Source organism: Oncorhynchus gorbuscha, linkage group LG25 (genome assembly GCF_021184085.1).
Source record: "Oncorhynchus gorbuscha isolate QuinsamMale2020 ecotype Even-year linkage group LG25, OgorEven_v1.0, whole genome shotgun sequence".
Lineage (NCBI taxonomy): Eukaryota > Metazoa > Chordata > Actinopteri > Salmoniformes > Salmonidae > Oncorhynchus > Oncorhynchus gorbuscha.
Genome location: NC_060197.1, coordinates 20,998,243 through 21,019,299, shown reverse-complemented (window position 1 = coordinate 21,019,299; position 21,057 = coordinate 20,998,243).

The window sequence follows — 21,057 nt, the reverse complement described above, 5'->3', positions numbered from 1 at the left end:
TTTAAACTAAAAAGAAGTTATCAGTAAACTATGATCAATTCTGTGACCACCCCCTAATGTATTGAGTAATTAACTGTTATGCATGACAGGTCTGTTATACCATAAATGAAAACCTAATTCTGCTAGAATTACCTCCGACTTTTGTTTTAATGTCCCAGTTATCAGGGACAGGTTAAGTAGCCTAGTGGTTAGATTGTTGGACTAGTAATGTAAGGTTGCAAGTTCAAATCCTGAGCTGACAAGGTACAAATCTGTCATTCTGTCCCTGAAAAGACAGTTAACCCACTGTTCCTAGGCCGTCATTGAAAATAAGAATTTGTTCTTAACTGACTTGCCTAGTTAAATAAAGGAAACATTTTAAAAAGTCAGTGGTGCTGAATTGACAGCACCCCTGTTAAGCCAGCTGCAATTATTACCATTTGTGTACAGGTCAGGGGTGGTTTGTGGGCACAGTTCGTTACACAAGCACTGATAACATCTTACAAGTTTGAATAGGCTAATTAACAGTTATTATCTTGTTCATCAGTGGCGGTTGGTGCCATTTAAGATAAAGGAGGACAATAATTTCTCATTTCTATTACAGAATATTGGATGACTGTCATTCATATTCCATTCACCCAGCTCAATGTAACATCGATAGGTTTAGGTTACTACTTGACACTAAAATGTTCCCTATACCCATCATGAGGTTTCAACGACCTAGCCCATGAATGAAAGTCTACATTGTAGGTGCACGGTCGAGAGAAATTTGAGTAATGAAGGTGACAGAAATTGCCACATTCAATACCGCCTTGCACTCTCTAGTCTGCATCTAGCTAGTCTAAGGTGTAATCATAGTCCCACTGTTGCAAACAAGAGTTTATATTGGACAAATTCAGGTATGTTTACGCCCGTTTTGTTCTGTTTGCTTCCGTTTAATCAATCATTTGGTGACGTGAATATATTTTTAGTATGGTTATCTAAAAATAACTTTTTGAATGTTCCTCTATTTACATTTTTATGACATTCACTTCCTCCTAAGTGAAGTCTATACAATAAACTCTAAGAATTTAGCCACTGTTACATCAGGTGACTCCGTAGGCCTCGCTCTTTTCTAAACAATATTACATTTCTCCGATGTGCTCACAAGCTGTTATTTTTTCTGTCGTTTCGTAAAGCTACCTAAATGCTGGTTTTGATTTATGGACAATTTTCCTTTGATGTGTTGGATTTAATCAAGACAAAATTCCAATGTGATGTGACTCTTTTCTTTGCCGTTTTGAATTGTACTTATCAGAAATCTTGATAGTTGAAATATGGAAATTTCATTGGAACACCTGTAAATGGAACGCCGTTATTTATCATAATGCATTTATATTTATCCTTCAGGCAGTTTTGTGGAACAGTTACATTTCAATATCAGCATGGATGGATACGTTGAAATCATGTACAGTCACACTAGCTAGGACACACAAAATGGCAAAAAACACATCACTCGCACTGGTATCTACAGCAGGAGTTGTGTGAATTAAATAATTTCTCTCTGTCTGTCCTAGATGTTTGCAATGCATCAGTTCAGCCATTTATTCTACCAATGTATCACCACCAGCCAATCACATCACACCAGAGATACTTCTCAACATTTAAACTTTCCAACACTGCAACCTACTTTATACTCTGCTTTTCTCCTTGAATATTACTTTTATTTTTTATGTTAAGATGACTGAGAACACATTCAAATTTACAGCAACGACCTGGGGAATAGTTTTAAAAGAATCTCAAAATAGGTGACCTAATTATATTGCTATTTCTTCCTACAACCTGTTGAAGACAACTACTGTGCTACTCAAGGAAAGGTGTGTGTGTGTCAGGTACTGCAGACATACAAGCAGTTTTATGAAAACAGCCAGAGTCGATTCATTTTCATGAAGTCAGTTATCATTATCCTTCTTTTGTCAAACTACAGGTGTGGAGATAGCAGACGTAATTCCCTATTGCCATCTACTGGCCAAATGTTAATACTACAGAAATAGTCCATAGCAGAGATACAGTACCAGTCAAACGTTTGGACACCTAATCATTCAAGGGTTTTTCTTCATTTGTACTATTTTATACATTGTAGAATAATAGTGAAGACATTAAAACTATGAAATAACACATATGGAATCATGTAGTAACCAAAAAAAGTGTTAAACAAATCAAAATATATTTTATATTTGAGATTATCCAAAGTAGCCAACCTTTGCCATTATTACAGCTTTGCACACTCTTGGAGAATTCTCTCAACCAGCTTCACTTGGAATGCTTTTAGTCTTAAAGGTGTTCCAACATATGCTGAACAGTTGTTGGCTGCTTTTCCTTCCCTTTCCAACTCATCCCAACCCATCGCAATTAAGTTGAGGTCGGGTGATTGTGGAGGCCAGGTCATCTGATGCAGCACTTTCCTTATTGGTCAAATAGCCCTTACAAAGCATGGAGATGTGTTGGGTTATTGTCCTGTTGAAAAACAAATGACAGGGGCCTCCCGGGTGGCGCAGTGGTTAAGGGCGCTGTACTGCAGCGCCAGCTGTGCCATCAGAGACTCTGGGTTTGTGCCCAGGCTCTGTCGTAACCGGCCGCGACAGGGAGGTCCGAGGGGCGATGCACAATTGGCCTAGCATCTTCCGAGTCGCAACAGCGACTCCTGTGGTGTTTCCTCCGACACATTGGTGCGGCTGGCTTCCGGGTTGGATGGCGCTGTGTTAAGAAGCAGTGCGGCTTGGTTGGGTTGTGTATCAGAGGATGCATGACTTTCAACCTTTGTCTCTCCCGAGCCCGCACAGGAGTTGTAGCGATGAGACAGGATAGTAGTTACTAAACAATTGGATACCATGAAATTGGGGAGAAAAAGGGGTCAAATTCAAAAAAAGAAAAACAAATGACAGTCAAACTAAGCACAAACCAGATGGAATGGCGTATCTCTGCAGAATGCTGTTAAGTGAATTCTAAATAAATCACAGACAGCAACAGAAAAGCACCCCCCACACCATCATACTGCTGAGATAATCCGTTCACCTACTCTGCATCTCACAAAGACACAGCGGTTGGAACCAAAAATCTCAAATTTGGACTCATCAGACCAAAGGACAGATTTCCACCGGTCTAATTGCTCCTGTTTCTTGGCCCAAGCAGTCTCCTCTGAGATGTGTGAAATGTGTCTGTTAAACTCTGTGAAGCATTTATTTGGGCTGCAATCTCAGGTGCATCTCAGGTGCACCAACAAACTTATCCTCTGCTCTTCCTTTCCTGTGGCCGTCTTCATGAGATTCAGTTTCATCATAGCGCTTGATGGTTTTTGTGACTGCACTTTAAGAAATTTTCAAAGTTCTTGAAATTTTCCAGATTGACTGACTTTCAGGTCTTAATGTAATGATGGACTGTTGTTTCCCGTTGCTTATTTGAGCTGTTCTTGCCATAATATGGACTTGGTCTTCTGCCAAATAGGGCTATCTTCTGTATACCACCTTGTCACAACACTGATTGGCTCAAATGCATTAAGAAGGAAAGACATTCCACAAATGAACTTTTATCAACGAACACCTGTTAATTGAAATGCATTCCAGGTGACTACCTCATGAAGTTGGTTGAGAGAATGCCAAGAGTGTGCAAACCTGTCATCAAGGCAAAGGGTGGCTACTTTGAAGATTCTCAAAGTTAAAATATATTTTGTTTTGTTTAACACTTTTTTATTACTACATGATTCCAAGTGTTATTTCTTAGTTTTGATGTCCAGGCGTTTTACTGGTACTTATATATATATATATATATATATATATATATATATATATATATATATATATATATAATGACGAGATGTTCATTTCTCCGTCCTAACAAGTCATTGTCCCAAAGGGGAAGGCAGGCGACAAGCTTAGGTCCAAAATAAGCTTCCGCTTTTCTTCTGATTCTTTCCTTGAGAGGTCCCTCCCCTCTAACCTTCTCATCCAATTGGCTTTAAGCAGGAGGCGAAGAGAAAGGAGGCAAGGAATCAAAAAATGCAATTGAGATTCTCCCTTTGTTTTACCCCACCTACTGGTTTAGGTAAGGATTTGAAGGTTAAGCAATGCCAGATCTGTCCCTGCAGAGGCAACTTTTACCCAGAGCCCAGTGAATGGTTTGAGGTCAGTCAGTTTCGACAAATGTACCAGTTCTAAAAAAAACTTCAGCCATAGTCCCAGTCGGTATTAGATTGAACGTTGCGAACCCCTCCTCCCTGTGGGGTAAACAACCTGTAGTTACCTAGGTTACCCCATTGGCCCGATTGGCTTTCACCTTTCTGCTGACCTTTTTCAAACACAGTTTTCTTGTTTACTTGTCAATTACAAAACTACATTTAAGAAAAGTAAAACATGTCTAAAGATTACTTTTCAACATTTCTGTCGTGCTCCTGAGCTTTCTCACCACTTAGTAAAATGTCATATTGTAGGGCTTCCCTTATGCCCCATTTCATGGAGGTGTTAGCAGCCAAGTGAGTGAGTGCTAGCTAGCTACCGACCAGAACATTAATTGAGCCAAGACCAACAACACAAGCAAACACACTATAAAGCTACAAGTAGTGAGTGGAGTTACAAACGGATTATGCTAAACAAGTTAAATGTCTTACCTACGTTGAAATCCCAGGATGGTCCTGAGGAGAGAACAGCTTATAATAATGGCCAGAACAGAGCAAATGGAATGGCATCAAACACCTGGAAACCATGCGTTTGATGTATTTTATACCATTCCAACAATTCTGCTCTAGTCCTTACTACAAGCCTGTTCTCCCCAATTAAGGTGTCATCAACATCCTGTGGATGAAATGTTTTCCACACATAGGTACAGTGGGGCAAAAAAGTATTTAGTCAGCCACCAATTGTGCAAGTTCTCCCACTTAAAATGATGAGAGAGGCCTGTAATTTTCATCATAGGTACACTTCAACTATGACAGACAAAATTAGAAAAAAATCCAGAAAATCACATTGTAGGATTATTTATTAATTTATTTGCAAATTATGGTGGAAAATAAGTATTTCTCTCGTTTGCACCCCATTATTTTTTATTTCTACTTTGCACATTCTTCCACTGCAAATCTACCATTCCAGTGTTTTACTTGCTATATTGTATTTACTTTGCCACCATGGCCTTTGTTTGCCTTTGCCTCCCTTATTTCACCTCATTTGCTCACGTCGTATATAGACTTGTTTATACTGTATTATTGACTGTATGTTTGTTTTACTCCACGTGTAACTCTGTGTGGTTGTATGTGTCGAACTGCTTTGCTTTATCCTGGCCAGGTCGCAATTGTAAATGAGAACTTGTTCTCAACTTGCCTACCTGGTTAAATAAAGGTGAAATAAATAAAATAAATAAATCTGGGGATCCATGCCAAATCTTTTCAAGTGCTTGAGGGGGACAAGGTGTTGTCGTGCCCTCTTAATGACTGTCTTGGTGTGTTTGGACCATGATAGTTCGTTGGTGATGTGGACACCAAGGAACTTGAAACTCTCGACCCGCTCCACTACAGCCCCGTCGACGTTAATAGGGGCCTGTTCGGCCCACCTTTTCCTATAGTCCACGATCAGCTCCTGTCTTGCTCACATTGAGGGAGAGGTTGTTGTCCTGGCACCGCACTGCCAGGTCTCTGACCTCCTCCCTATAGGTGGTCTCATCATTGTCGGTGATCAGGCCTACCTACCACTCGTGTCGTCAGAAAACTTAAATGATGGTGTTGGAGTCATGTTTGGCCACACAGTCGTGGGTAATCAGGGAGTACAGGAGGGGACTAAGTACACACCCAAGGGGCCCCAGTGTTGACGATAAGCATGGCAGACGTGTTGTTGCCTACCCTTACCACCTGGGGGCGGCCCGTCAGGAAGTCCAGGATCCAGTTTCAGAGGGAGGTGCTTAGTCCCATAGTCCTTAGCTTAGTGATGAGCTTCGTGGCCAATATAGTCTGAATGCTGAGCTGTAGTCAATGAACAGCATTCTCACATAGGTGTTCCTTTTGTCCAGGTGAGAAAGGGCCTTGTGGAGTTCGATTGAGATTGCATCATCTGTGGATCAAATCAAATCCAATTGTATTTGTCACGTGCGCCGAATACAACATGTGTAGAACTTACAGTGAAATGCTTACGGGGGAGGTATAAGAATTGGAGTGGGTCTAGCGTATCTGGGAGGGTGCTGTTGATGTGCGCCATGACCAGCCTTTCAAAGAACTTCATGGTGCTATAGGACGGTAATCATTTGGCAGGTTACCTTCGCTTCCTTGGGCACAGGGACTATGGTGGTCTGCTTGAAATTTGTAGGTATTACAGTCAGGGAGAGGTTGAAAAGGTCAGTGAAGACACTTGCAGGTTGGCCCACGCATGCTTTGAGTACACATCCTGGTAATCCGTCTGGCCCCGCGGCTTTGTAAATGTTGACCTGTTTAAAAGTGTTAAGTTCTAATTATTAGAGTAAGAACTCGACAGACACTGTGAAAGCTTAAACCAAGTGTATTCTTCCCAGAGGATTGAACAGCTGAACCAACAAAGACATGGTTCCACCCGTGGTAGTATACATACCCCACTTTGGGTGTGGTCTCCTCCATATCGCTAAACATTTCATGCTCTCAGCCCCTCCATGTTTCATTATGGCACTCCTCATGTCTCTATTATAACTATCGATTAATAATAGTTAAAGCTCAGAAATCCAAACACAAAAGGTCTTTCTCACATTGGCTTCCGAGAGCGTTATCACACAGTCGTCCAGAACAGCTGGTGCTCTCGTGCATGCTTCAGTGTTGCTTGCCTCAACGCGAGCATAAAAGGCATTTAGCTCACCTGGTGTGCTCATGTCACTGGGCAGCTCGCATCTGTCACGCCTTGGTCATTGTATCTTGTGTTTTTGTTATATGTTTGGGTAGGCCAGGGTGTGACATGGGTTTATATGTTGTATTTCGTATTAGGGTTTGTATTAATTGGGAGTGTGTATTATTAGGGGTGTGTCTAGTTAGGCTTGGCTGCCTGAGGCGATTCCTAATTGGAGTCAGCTGATTCTCGTTGTCTCGGATTGGGAACCGTATTTAGGCAGCCTGAGTGCGCGTTGTATTTCGTGGGTGATTGTACCTGTCTTTGTGTTAGTCACCAGATAGGCTGTAATTTGTTTCACTTGTTTGTTGTTTTTGTATTTTCAATTATTTCATGTACCGCTTTATCTTTATTAAAGGTCATGAGTAACCTACACGCTGCATTTCGGTCTGCCTCTCTTCTAACAACAGACGAAGATCATTACAGAATCACCCACCACGATTCACAGACTGAGCAGCGTGTGAACTGGCAGGAGCTAAAGGAGGACGATATGGACGGCAGAAGCAGGGATTATACGACGTGGGAAGAAATCGACAGGTGGGCAGCCGACCCAGAGCGAGTGCAAGAGCCCGCCTGGGATTCCCTACAGCAATGCGAAGAGGGCTATACACGGATGGAATCGAGAAGGAAAGCATTGCTATACAAAGCGAAAACTGAAGGTAACAGGGGAAAGCGCAGAGAGAGAGTGGCTGAGTCAGGAAACAGACCTGAGCCTACTCTCCCTGTTAATCGTGAAGAGCAGTTGCAATGGGAGAGAATGCATCATTTGGAGATTTGGACATGGGAGGAGGAATTAGACTGTCAAGGACCCTGGGAGCAGCCGGGAGAATATCGCCGTCCCAAGGAGGAAATAGAGGCAGCTAAAGCGGAGAGGCGTATGTATGAGGAGGCAGCACGGCGACGCGGTTGGAAACCGGAAAGTCACCCCCCAAAAAATATTGGGGGTGGCTAAAAGGGAGAATAGTTATGCCAGGTAGGAAACCTGCGCATACTCCCTGTGCTCACCGTTGGGCTAGAGAGACCGGGCAGGCACCGTGTTATGCTATGGAGCGCACGGTGTTTCCAGTGCGGGTGCAGAGCCAGCTGCGACACATACCAGCCCTTCCTATTGGCCGGGCTAGAGTGGGCATCGAGCCAGGTAAGCTTGGGCAGGCTCGGTGCTCTAGAGCTCCAGTGCGCCTGCACGGTCCGGTCTATCCAGAGCCACCTCTACACAACAGTCCTCCGGTAGCAGCTCCCCGCACCAGGCTTCCTGTGCGTGTCCTCGCGCCAGTACCACCAGTTCCAGCACCACGCACCAGGCCTCCAGTGCACCTCGCCTGTTTAGCGCAGCCAGAGCTTTTCTCCTCTCCTGCGCTGCCGGAGTCTCCTGTCTGTCCAGCGCCACCAGTGCTCCCAGTCGTCCCAGCGCGTCCAGTGCGCATCGCCTGTTCAGCACAGCCAGTGCTTTTCTCCCCTCCTGCGCTGCCGGAGTCTCCCGCTTGTTTAGAGCAACCAGAGCTGTTCTCTTCTCCTGCGCTATCGGAGTCTCCCGCTTGTTTAGCGCAACCAGAGCTGTTCTCCTCTCCTGCGCTGCCGGAGTCTCCTGTCTGTCCAGCGCCACCAGTGCTCCCAGTCGGCCCAGCGCGTCCAGTGCGCCTCGCCTGTTCAGAGCAGCCAGAGCCTTTCTCCTCTCCTGCACTGCCGGAGTCTCCTGTCTGCCCAGCGCCGCCAGTCGGCCCAGCGTCACCAGTCTGCCAGGATCCGCCAGAAGTGCCAGTCTGCCAGGATCCGCCAGAAGTGCCAGTCTACCAAAATCTTCTAGATCGGCCAGACAACCTTAATCATCCAGGTCCACCAGCCAGCCAGGATTTACCAGAGCCTACTACCTGCCTGAGCTTCCTCTCAGTACTGAGCTTCCTCTCAGTACTAGGCTCCCTCTCTGTACTGGGCTCCCTTTCAGTACCGAGCTTCCTCTCAGTACCGAGCTTCCCCTCAGTACCGGGCTTCCCCTCAGTACCGGGCTTCCCCTCAGTACCGGGCTGCTTCGGTCCCGGGCTGCCCCTCTGTCCCGGGCTGCCCCTCTGTCCCGGGCTGCCCCTCTGTCCCGGGCTGCCCCTATATCCTGAGTTGCCCCTCTATCCTGAGTTGCCCCTCTATCCTGAGTTGCCCCTCTATCCTGAGTTGCCCCTCTATCCTGAGTTGCCCCTCTATCCTGAGCTGCCCCTCTGTCCCGAGCTGCCCCTCTGTCCCGAGCTGCCCCTCTGTCCCGAGCTGCCCCTCTGTCCCGAGCTGCCCCTCGGTCCCGAGCTGCCCCTCAGTTATGTGGGGATCAGGGTGAGGACTATTAGGCCATGGTCGGCTGAGAAGGTGGATTATCCTAGGACGCGTAGGGGAGGAACTAGGACATTTATGGAGTGGGGTCCACGTCCCGAGCCAGAACCGCCACCATGGACAGACGCCCACCCGGACCCTCCCTATGCTCTTGAGGTGCGTCCCGGAGTCCGCAGCTTAGGGGGGGGTTCTGTCACGCCTTGGTCATTGTATCTTGTGTTTTTGTTATATGTTTGGGTAGGCCAGGGTGTGACATGGGTTTATATGTTGTATTTCGTATTAGGGTTTGTATTAATTGGGAGTGTGTATTATTAGGGGTGTGTCTAGTTAGGCTTGGCTGCCTGAGGCGATTCCTAATTGGAGTCAGCTGATTCTCGTTGTCTCGGATTGGGAACCGTATTTAGGCAGCCTGAGTGCGCGTTGTATTTCGTGGGTGATTGTACCTGTCTTTGTGTTAGTCACCAGATAGGCTGTAATTTGTTTCACTTGTTTGTTGTTTTTGTATTTTCAATTATTTCATGTACCGCTTTATCTTTATTAAAGGTCATGAGTAACCTACACGCTGCATTTCAGTCTGCCTCTCTTCTAACAACAGACGAAGATCATTACAGCATCTGGATTTCCCTTTGTAATCTGGAATAATTTTCAAGCCCTGCCACATCCGACGAGCATCAGAGCCAGTGTAGTAGGATTCAAGCTTAATCCTGTATTGACGCTTTACTTGTTTGATGGTTCATCTGAGGGCATAGCGGGATTTCTTGTAAATTCTGGATAAGCATTTTCTTGTTTGCTTATGGCCTTATACAGTTGGTTGAGTGTGGTCTTAGTCCCAGCATCGGTTTGTGGTGGTAAATAGATGGCTACGAATAATATAGATGAGAACTCTCTTGGTAGATAGTGTGGTCTACAGCTTATAATAAGGTACTCTACCTCAGGCAAGCAATAACTTGAGACTTCTTTAATATTAGACATCACTCACCAGCTGTTATTGACAAAGACACCCCCCCCACCCCACCCCTCGTTTTACCAGATGTAGCTTCTCTGTTTTGCTAGTGCATGGAAAATCCCGGTAGCTCTATATTATCCATGTCGTCTCGGCGGAAATGTAAACTTTAAAGTTTTTAAATGTCCAATTGGTAGGATAATCTTGATTGTAGGTCATCGATTTTATTTTCCAATGATTGCATGTTGGCCAATAGAACGGATGGCAGTGGGAGTTTACTAGCTCACCTTCAAATTCTCAGAAGGCAGCCCAACCTCCGCCCCTTTTTTTGCACACATTAGTTGCGGGTTGTGACAGACTTCCCTCGTGCAAGTCAGTTTCTATCATACCTTAATGCACGAATTAAGGCAGGTAACAGACCTATATACAGGCCTATATATACAGGCCTATATACACATAGAAATAAAGCAATTGAAACCAGGTGTGAAAAGGAACACAGACAAAACAACCAGAAAAGGAAAAAGGGATCGGTAGCGGCTAGTAAACCCGCGACGCCGAGCGCCGAGCGCCGCCCGAACAGGGAGAGGAGTTACCTTCGTTAGAAGTCGTGACAGTATGTAAACTTCTGACTTCAACTGTATATTCTCCCTTCCCATAGTCAAAAATAAAAAGTAAATGGTTAGGCCATCAGAAGCTAGATAGAAGGCTTCTGCCATTCAACTGTACTAGCTCAAGATTTGGTATGACAGTGGACTCAACCAATCACATTAACTTGGAATGGGTAGGAACATGAACATTTTTTTTTTACTCGTGAAACTTCTTCCTTCTCAAATGCTAAGAGGTCACTGCCCAATAGCGAGCAGTAGTTTTTACACAGTCTAGCTTGCTAGCTTTTGTTTTAGGCTAGTTTGCAGAGGCTGCATGTTGCTAATTTGTTAGCTTTTACCTTTTCAAGAATAACTTTCAACAATAAGTAAAGCTTTGAATAATCATCCGGTGAGTGGAACTGTTTTTTATTGTAGCTTGCATGTGTGAAGCATTGTTGCATTTAAACTTTAGGTCACCGGTTACTTTGTGTGCTAAACGTGGAATGTTTTTTTGCAATGGGAAGTAATAATTGTACATTTCGATTAGGAAATGCTAAGCCTAAGGGTTGTTTCGGTATTCTTATGACTGGGACCTACTGGCTTATTATGTCAGAGGGAATGGACTGCTTATCCTTTAACACCATGCTGTGTGTGACTGCTGTCTTACCATCGGCCCTTTACAGTGGTGTCTGGAGAAGTGGGTATACTCAAATTTCTCAAAAAAGTTCAAACGGCGAAGGAAAGCCCTCTGTGTCAAATATCCTATGTTTTTGTTTACCTATATATTAAGGGCTGACGGCATGGGCTGATGGAAAGACAGTCACACACAGCATAGTGTTAAGCAGTCCATTTGAATAATGGCTGATGTTTTTTCACATTGGTTGTAACTCATTTGTGACTCACAACCTGGATTCTGTGTTATGTAACAACATTTGAATTTCTGTTTTTTTACATTGGATAAAAGTAGAGACTCCGATCTACAAAATGGCATAGTATACACTGCATTTGTGGAAACAAATGGAAAGTAATTCTGCTTTGAAAGTTGATCAACTTGTAAACTCACTTTTGAAAAATACGTCTTTCAATGTGTTGGTACTACTATTGGGAGAGCCCTTCTTTGTCTATACCCATTCAACATTGTTCACACCCTCTTAAGCCTTAGCCCCACCCATCTCTTTGAGGGTGGATCCGTGCATTCTGTACTAACTTACCAGCTACATCCAGACATATAAGAGAGAGAGAACAGCTCACTGAACATTACTCACCCTAGCAGAGCTTGTTAGACTGTTACAATATGTTATCCAGAGCATTGGTGACTGCAACTGCAACTGTGCTGTCAGATTGTTCCTTCGTAAATTCAGAGCGTTTTGTGTTCAGAGCACACACTGAATAAGTAGGCCAATAAGTAGGATTTTTCTGAAAGCTCTGACCTCACAACGACAGTCAAGGACCCATTGGCTTACATTGGCTAGCTATTTCCAGACACATAATGAGACACCCCACTCTGACCATTTTACTCCCCCTAGCAGAGCAGGATAGGCAGCATTCATGTTATCCAGAGCTTTGGTGATTAACAGCACTGAAAAACAATTGAATTACGCTTTGTTTGTTGCCGACGTTTACTGACACCGGACATATTCAATGGGTGTTGAGCATCAGTTATTTTGGGCTCTGGCACACTTAGCACGAGAGTCTTTTGTTAAGAAATGTAGCTCAATCGCTAGCTAGGTAAACAATGAATCCCAACACATTATGTAATGTTAGTTAGCGAGCCAGCCAGCTAATGTTAACTAGCTAGCTAATAGTGAACTAACTTGAAGAAGTGAAAATACTTTGTCCAAATTAGCGATGAGTCTTTTGTTTAGACATGTAACGTACGCTAACCCCATTCCATACAAATGTACACAACTGCAACATCAAATGAGGATGCAAAGAAAACTAATGGGACTGTAGCAACTATGTTGACATCAAAATCTGGGGTGTGAACTACGTTTCTATTCAAGCATTGATTGACATCGTAATGGATAGCATTGGAATAAAGTTGAAAAACGGACCCCTCCGACGCTGGTCGTTACATCGTGACGTGTCATGGTGTAATGTACAGCACGCATAAAGCAAATAATTCTGTCTTACAGCCTCTCTTCACCAGGTGTAGCACTTCTCGCACCGTTTAAAAACAAGAAAGGGACAGGGACAGGGTAATTGGGGGATACGTAGTCATTTTTTGCGTCAACACTGCAAGCTATCATGACTATCAAAAGCTGCTGTAACTTCTGAAGATCATTTTAGCACCGCCCTAAAAACCCGATTCAAATACGACACAAACCTTCAAATTGGTATGTAATGACACATTATATAAACTCTTTATAGTGTTTTATTTACATTTTAGAGGCGATAAGGTTTCCCCACACGACATCTCTCCTTCTCACTATCACGCAATAGGTTTAGCTTCCCCACCCGCAATTTTTAATAAGACCGACAGAGCTCATTGCCTTCTTGAATCATGCAGAGATGGGCATCATGAAGGTCTTGTCATTGATTTTTTTGGAAAGGGGAGAAATTGTGCTTTACATTTGTATTGATATTACAGTTGATCTGGACGTATTACGTTTTTTGGGCGCTAAAATAAGGTAAATTGTACGGACCAGCGCGACGTACAAAAGTGAGTGAGTTTACGTTAGATAGCTAGCTAAACAATGGACCATAATCCCAACGTTACTACCCTGCATCAATCTGCAGGGTTCCAGGTTCTATGGCTATAACTAGTCAAGCAAATGTGTCTGAGATACGAAGAATAAGATCATACACATAATGTTAGCTAACAACCCAGCCAGCTAACGTTTGCTAGCTAACAGTACACTTGAAATGAAACCACTTTGTCAAAATTAGAAATGTGTAATATCTGAAAATGTACCTAGCTAGACTATCTTACATACATTATGGTTGGATGCGTGTCCTGTCTGATGCCATGCACGATGTAATCCAGACTCCTTAGCTACCATACTCAAATTCCACTGATTTCAAAACGCAGTCCTCCAGAAAGTGGAGAGCATAACACATAACTTTAGCTAGCGAGCCAGCCAGCTAACGTTAGCTAGCTAACAGTACATTAACTTGAGATTAGGTTTATGCAGTTTTACTACGATACATTTCAAATAAATCTGGATTTGACATGATTATCTAGACGTACTGATCAGCTCCAATAGACAGATGTGAGCTATATGGCAGACCAATCCAAACTCATCTCTCGGCATGTCCAGCCCACTCATTATCTCAGCAAATCATGGCTAGCGGGAACGTTGCTCTCTTTATCTGTGGCTAAACCAACTAGGCTCGTAATTTAACAATTGTATTCGTATTTACAGATGGCATACAAGTTTGATATTAACTTCTTATGGCTGCGGGGGCAGTATTGAGTAGTTTGGATGAAAGATGCTAGAGTAAAGGGCCTGCTCCTCAGTCCCAGTTGCAAATATATGCATATTATTGTAGTATTGGATAGAACACACTCTGAAGTTTCTAAAAATGTTTGAATGATGTCTGTGAGTATAACATAACTCATATGGCAGGCAAAAACTTGAGAAGAAATCCAAAGAGGAAGTGGGAAATCGAGGTTGGTCGATTTTCAACCCAGCCCCTATTGAATACACAGTGGGATATTGGTTATGTTGCACTTCCTAAGGCTTCCACTAGATGTCAACCATCTTTAGAAACTTGACTTCTACTGTGACTTTTTGAGTCAGTGGTCTGGCAGAGAGCCAGGTCCTGGTCACGTGCATTTCACATGATAGCGACCTGTGTTCCATGGCTTTTCTACAGACAATGGAATTCTCCGGTTGGAACGTTATTGAAGATTTATGATAAAAACATCCTAAAGATTGATTCTATACTTAGTTTGAAATGTTTCTACGACCTGTAATATAACTTTTTGAAGTTTTCGTCCAACGTTCAACTGGACTTGCACAAGCATTTGGATTTGTGTACTAAACGCCCTAACAAAAGTAGCTACTTGGACATAAATAATGGACATTATCGAACAAATCAAACATTTATTGTGGAACTAGGATTCCTGGGAGTGCAAACTGATTAAGAGCATCAAAATATTTATAATGTTATTTCTGATTTTTGTTGACTCCAACATGGCGGATTAATTTTTTATTTTTCTTAGCTCCGTTCTCAGATTATTGCATGGTTTGCTTTTTTCGTAAAGTTTTAAAAAATTCTGACACAGTGGTTGCATTAAGGAGTGGTATATCTATATTTCCATGTTTAACAATTGTATTTTCATCGACATTTATTATGAGTATTATTATGAGTATTTATTATGAGTATTTCTGTAAAATGATGTGGCTCTTTGCAATATCACCGAATGTTTTTGGAACTAGCACCAATGTATACTGAGATTTACATTCAAAACGGTATAAGATACATGTATGTTTGAGGGATTTTAATCATGAGATTTCTGTTGTTTTGAATTTGGCACCCTGCACTTTCACTGGCTGTTGTCATATCGATCCCGTTAAGAGGATCTCAGCCCTAAGAAGTCTGAAGAAAAGGATATAATGTTGCTCCCAGACAATGCCCAAATCCCTGTCATTCGCATGAAGAAAAGGAAATACAGTGGCACAGATCAGGGTGCCTTCTGAGAATTTTTCGGCAAGTGGGCCTCTGCCATCCATTCTATTGGCCAACGAGCAATCACTTGAGAATAAACTGCATGAGTTCCGTTGGAGACTATAATATAAACAGCACATAAAAAACCTGAATATCTTATGTTTCTCCGAGTCATGGTTGAACAACGACATGCCTGGACAGAACAGCTACTTCCGGGAGGACAAGGGGTGGGGGTGTGTGTCTATTTGTCAATAACAGCTGGTGCATGAAGTCTAATATTAAGCTAGTCTCAAGGTATTGCTTGTCTGAGGTAGAGTACCTCAAGATAAGCTATAGACCACGCTATCTACATTTTTTGAAGCCTTCTATTTACCACCACAAACCAACACTGACACTAGGACCACATTCAACGAGCTGTATAAGGTGAAAAGCAAACAAGAAAATAATAACACAGAAGCGGCGCTCCTAGTGACTATGGATTTTAAAGCAGGTTAACTTAAATAATTTTTACCTAATTTCTTCCCGCATTTCACATGTGCAACCAGAGGAAGACAAAAAATGTTTAAAAAACTCAGGACCACCTTTACTCCACAAACAGAAGCATACAAAGCTCTCCCCACGACTACATTTGGCAGTCTGACCATCAATATATCTTCCCGGTTCCTGCTTAAAAGTGAAAACTAAAGCAGGAAGTACCAGTGACTCACTCAATGCGGAAGTGGTCAGATTATGCGGATGCTACGCTACAGGACTGTTTTTCTAGCAGACTTCAATATGTTCCTGGATTCATCCAATGGCATTGAGGAGTATACCAGTTATCGGCTTCATCAATAAGTGCATCGACAACATCGTACCCACAGTGACCATACATACATATCTCAACCAGACTGGCACCTTGAGTCACTTTTTGTGACTCCTTTCTTTAGCTGGAAAAATGGCTGTGTTTTTCTGTGACTTGGCTCTAACCTGACATAATCGTTTGGTTTGCTTTCGCTGTAAAGTCTTTTTGAAATCGGACACTATGGTGGGATTAACAAGAAGTGTATCTTTAAAATGGAGTAAAATACTTGTATGTTTGAGGAATTTTAATTATGGGATTTCTGTTGTTTTGAACTTGGCGCCCTGCACTTTCACTGGCTGTTGTCAAATCGATCCCGTTAGCGGGATCTCAGCCCAAAGAGGTTTATTTAACTTCTTGACACTACCCACCCCTGTAGCGGGAAAATTTTCATCTGCAACAGTCAAACAATATTACTCGAAAATAATAATATTCATGAAATCACAAGTGCAATATTTTGAAACACAGCTTAGCCTTTTGTTTACCTCTCTGAGCATGGAACCCGGTAGCGGGCTGAAATTCCACAACATACGGTGATCGCTACATAAATAGTCATATTAAACATTCATGAAAATACAAGTGTCTCTCACATGTATCGAAAGCATAGAATCTTGCTAATACAACTGCGTTGTCAGATGTAAAAAAGGATTTACTGTGAAAGAATACGATGCGATTATCTGAGCATAGAGCCCCATAAAAAAACAACTATTTCAACCAGCACAGGTGTAACATAATCACAAACTGCATTAAAATAAATAATTTACCTTTGACGATCTTCGTCTGTTTGCAATTCAATGCTCATTGTTACACAATGAATGATCTTTTGTTTGATAAAATCCATTTTTATAGCCTAACACGAAACATTTTGTGAACCGCTTGTTTCGTGAATTCCATCTCATTCCATTTTCGACGACACATTCCAGGTAAATAACCCACACAGAACGTGACTTTTCCAGTCATGTTTGGTTTCACTGCAATCAACTGGTTTGTTTGTAACACAATCAAACCTGATGGGTCATTTCGCGGGACGTATTGACTGAAAGAAACCGATTTGAAGACAACAAGTCATGACATCATTGTGCACCAAAGATTTGCCCGCTGTTTCCTTGATTGACTGTATTTTAACCCAATGACCACTGATCGTCTTGAAATCTAGCTGGGTAGATAGCCAATGAGCTGAGGTAAACGTCAATAGGTCATGTTTATGTGTTGCAAGACCAACCCATGTAGTAAGCTCCAGCGTAAAGAGAGTAATTCGCTATTGAAGTTTCATACCGTAAAGGAGGAACACATATTACGCACTGCATTGTTTGGTAAAAGCGCAGATTCAGCTGTTTATATATCAATCAGTACGGCGACTAAGTCAGGGAAAGCTAAATCTAAGTCTAGATATACAGATGTACACACAATTTTAGAATACATTGATTGGGAAAGTGAGACAGAGATTGTTGTAGGACGATTCATTTAGCGATTGTGGAGGAATATTTTTTGAACGGGAGAGGACATCGTTTTGGACTGGTAAGTTCTTATCATGCTAATACCCTTGTTTGAAATTAATAATATTAAATATTATTTGTGATATTTTATTTATTTTAGAAGCAATATATAAACATGTAATGTCATGAAATGTGAGATGCGTGTGTCTGCCGCCAAACCCCCATCTACATGAAATAGCCTATTTGAGGCTGTTGAGGGGAGGGCAGGCCCACAACAATGGCCAAAGTGAAATGGAGACAGTAGATACAGCTGGTCTGTTGTAATATAATAAAGACAGTAGATCTAGCTGGTCTGTCATAATATAACAGAGACAGTAGATCTAGCAGGTCATAATAATATATTCAACCTTATGTTCCCTGTACTCTATATATATATTTATCTGTTTATTATTGACTCTGAATGGCAGCACCCAGGGCCAAGGTTTCTTTCCCCCACTGAAGCTGGTTCAGACAGCTCCTGCCACAAGCGGTGTTCATCTGCCCAAATGGATTTCTTCAGGCATGAATGTGCCTCATGGCCAAAAAGGCACAGCATGGAGGCGACGCTGTGTTCTTCGCAAACTTAAGTCCCCCATCACCAGCGCCACATGCTTGGTGACCCTCTGCTTTACAGCAGAAAGAGACTGCTATGTCACCTGGCATCAGCAGCACAATATTGTGTAGTGCTTTGGCAAAGTGGTTGGGGTTATATCCTTTCTGTTTGGCCCTGTCCGGGGGTCTCATCGGTTGGGGCCATAATGTCTCCTGACCCCTCCTGTCTCAACCTCCAGTATTTATGCTGCAGTAGTTTGTGTCGGGGGGCTAGGGTCAGTTTGTTATATCTGGAGTACTTCTTCTGTCTTATCCTGTATCCTGTGTGAATTTAAGTATGCTCTCTCTAATTCTCTCTTTCTCTCTCTCGGAGGACCTGAGCCCTAGGACCATGTGTCAGGACTACCTGGCAGGGTAGCCTAGTGGTTAGAGCGTTGGACTAGTAACCGAAAGGTTGCAAGTTCAAATCCCCAAGCTGACAAGGTACAAATCTGCCGTTCTGCCCCTGAACAGACAGTTCACCCACTGTTCCTAGGCTGTCATTGAAAATAAGAATTTGTTCTTAACTGACTTGCCTAGTTAAATAAATCAAAATAATAATAAAAATGATGCTGTCCCCAGTCCACCTGACCTTGCTGCTGTTTCAGTTTCAACTGTTCTGCCTGCGGCTATGGAACCCTAAACTGTTCATATTTACTCGTGAGGTGCTGTCCTGTGTTATCCTCTACAACTACTGTGATTATTATTATTTGACCCTGCTGGTCATCTATGAACGTTTGAAAATCTTGGCCATGTTCTGTTATAATCTCCACCCGGCACAGCCAAAAGAGGACTGGCCAACCCACATAGCCTGGTTCCTCTCGAGGTTTCTTCCTAGGTGTTGGCCTTTCTAGGGAGTTTTTCCAAGCCACCGTGCTTCTACATCTGCATTGCTTGCTGTTTGGGGTTTTCGGCTGGGTTTCTGTACAGCACTTTGAGATATTAGCTGATGTAAGAAGGGCTATATAATTTTATTTTTGATTTGATAGAGGACTGAGGGTCTTCCAAATATTGAAAGTGTGTAAATAGTTACCCATGTTATTTTGTAAATGTATATATTTTTTTCTCCATTTTTTGGGGGTGTGTGTTAGAATACCATTTTGGTATTTTGTATATAGTTATTTGTTTCAAAATGTATACCTTCACCAATTTGGCCACTTGGGTACATTTGGGCTACATGTGTGGGACACCTGGGTGACTTCATGATAAATGTCATGTAAGCACACTAATTTTGGAAGTTATCATTCTGAAACATTGCACAAGTACTGTTGCCCTCTTATGTTTTTCACTGAAATTGTCCTCATCATCCTATCTGAATGTTTGTTTCATCTTGTTCATTTTAAAGATGATGATACAAAAATAAAAAATAAAAAACGTATGGTTTTTTCATTGTATTATCTAAACCAGATCTATTGTTTTAGATTCTCCTACATTCAATTCACATTTTCACAAACTTCAGAGTGTTTTCTTTCAAATGGTACCAAAAATATGCATATCCTTGGTTCTGTGTCTGAGCTACAGGCTGTTAGATTTGGATATTTCTTCAGACGGAAATTGAAAAAAGTAGGGGGTAGCTCTAAGAGGTTTTAATCACCCTGTTGTCTCAGATTTTGAAATTATGCTTTTCAGCAAAAGCAATCCAAGCGTTTGTGTAAATTTATCGATAGCCCAACATAACATTATGTACACTTTGAATCAGGAAGCTCGGTCACGAAAATCAGAAAAGCAATCAAATTAACCGTTTACCTTTGATGATCTTTGGATGTTTTCACTCACGAGACTCCCAGTTACAGATAATTTTTATACCCAAAATACCGATGTTTGTTTGTCATGTTATGTTCAGAAATCCACAGGAAAGAGCGGTCACGACAACGCAGACGGAAATTCCAAATAGTCTTCATAATGTCCACAGAAACGTTTTTTATAATCATTCCTCAGGTAGTTTTTAAAATATATATTCGGTAATAAATCAACCGAGTGTGTAGCTTTTTTCCATAACAGCGGGAGGAACAATGGCCGGTTTACTCAATTGCGCACCAACTCACTCTGAGAGCCCCCACCTCTCCACTTACGCAATGTGATCCTTCACGGTCATTTTCCAAAATAAAAACCTGAAACTATGTCTAAAGACTGTTGACACCTTAGGCAAGCCACAGAAACAGGAATCTGGTTGATATCCCTTTAAATGGAGGACAGGCTTGCATAGGAACACAGAGGTTTCAAAATAAGAGGCACTTCCTGATTGGATTATCCTCAGGCTTTCGCCTGCAATATCAGTTCTGTTATACTCACAGACAATATTTTTACAGTTTAGCAAACTTTAGAGTGTTTTCTATCCTAATCTGTCAATTATATGCATATTCTAGCATCTGGTCCTGAGAAATAGGCCGTTTACTTTGGGAACGTTATTTTTCCAAACATAAAAATAGTGCCCTCTAGTTTCAAGAGGTTAACCGGCTGTCACAATCTCCGTACAATCAGCACGAACCACTTGAGCCGTATCGCTCAACAGTGCCTTCCACTTATAAAGCAGCTGCTTCGTCTTGATGTCATTCTTTATTAAAAGCTACCACAAAGCTTTTTCATTTCAAACAAGCACACTTTGATTGGTTGAAATGTGTTGCTAGTTAGCCTATCAGCGCTCGGCTATGATGCTTTTGTTAGGTGGTGAAGCCTTTAGAATTTTCAAACTTTTAGCAACAAATTGGAGCTTGCTGGTGTTTGTTGAGGTTTTTGCGTTCTTACGAAATTCGGTAATAGTAGTTTCCTGCAGGCAGCGTTTGTGGTTTGTATAATGCGTTTTGCATAATACGTTTTCCAACAGGACTGTACTGTCTCTGGTTTTGCTGTC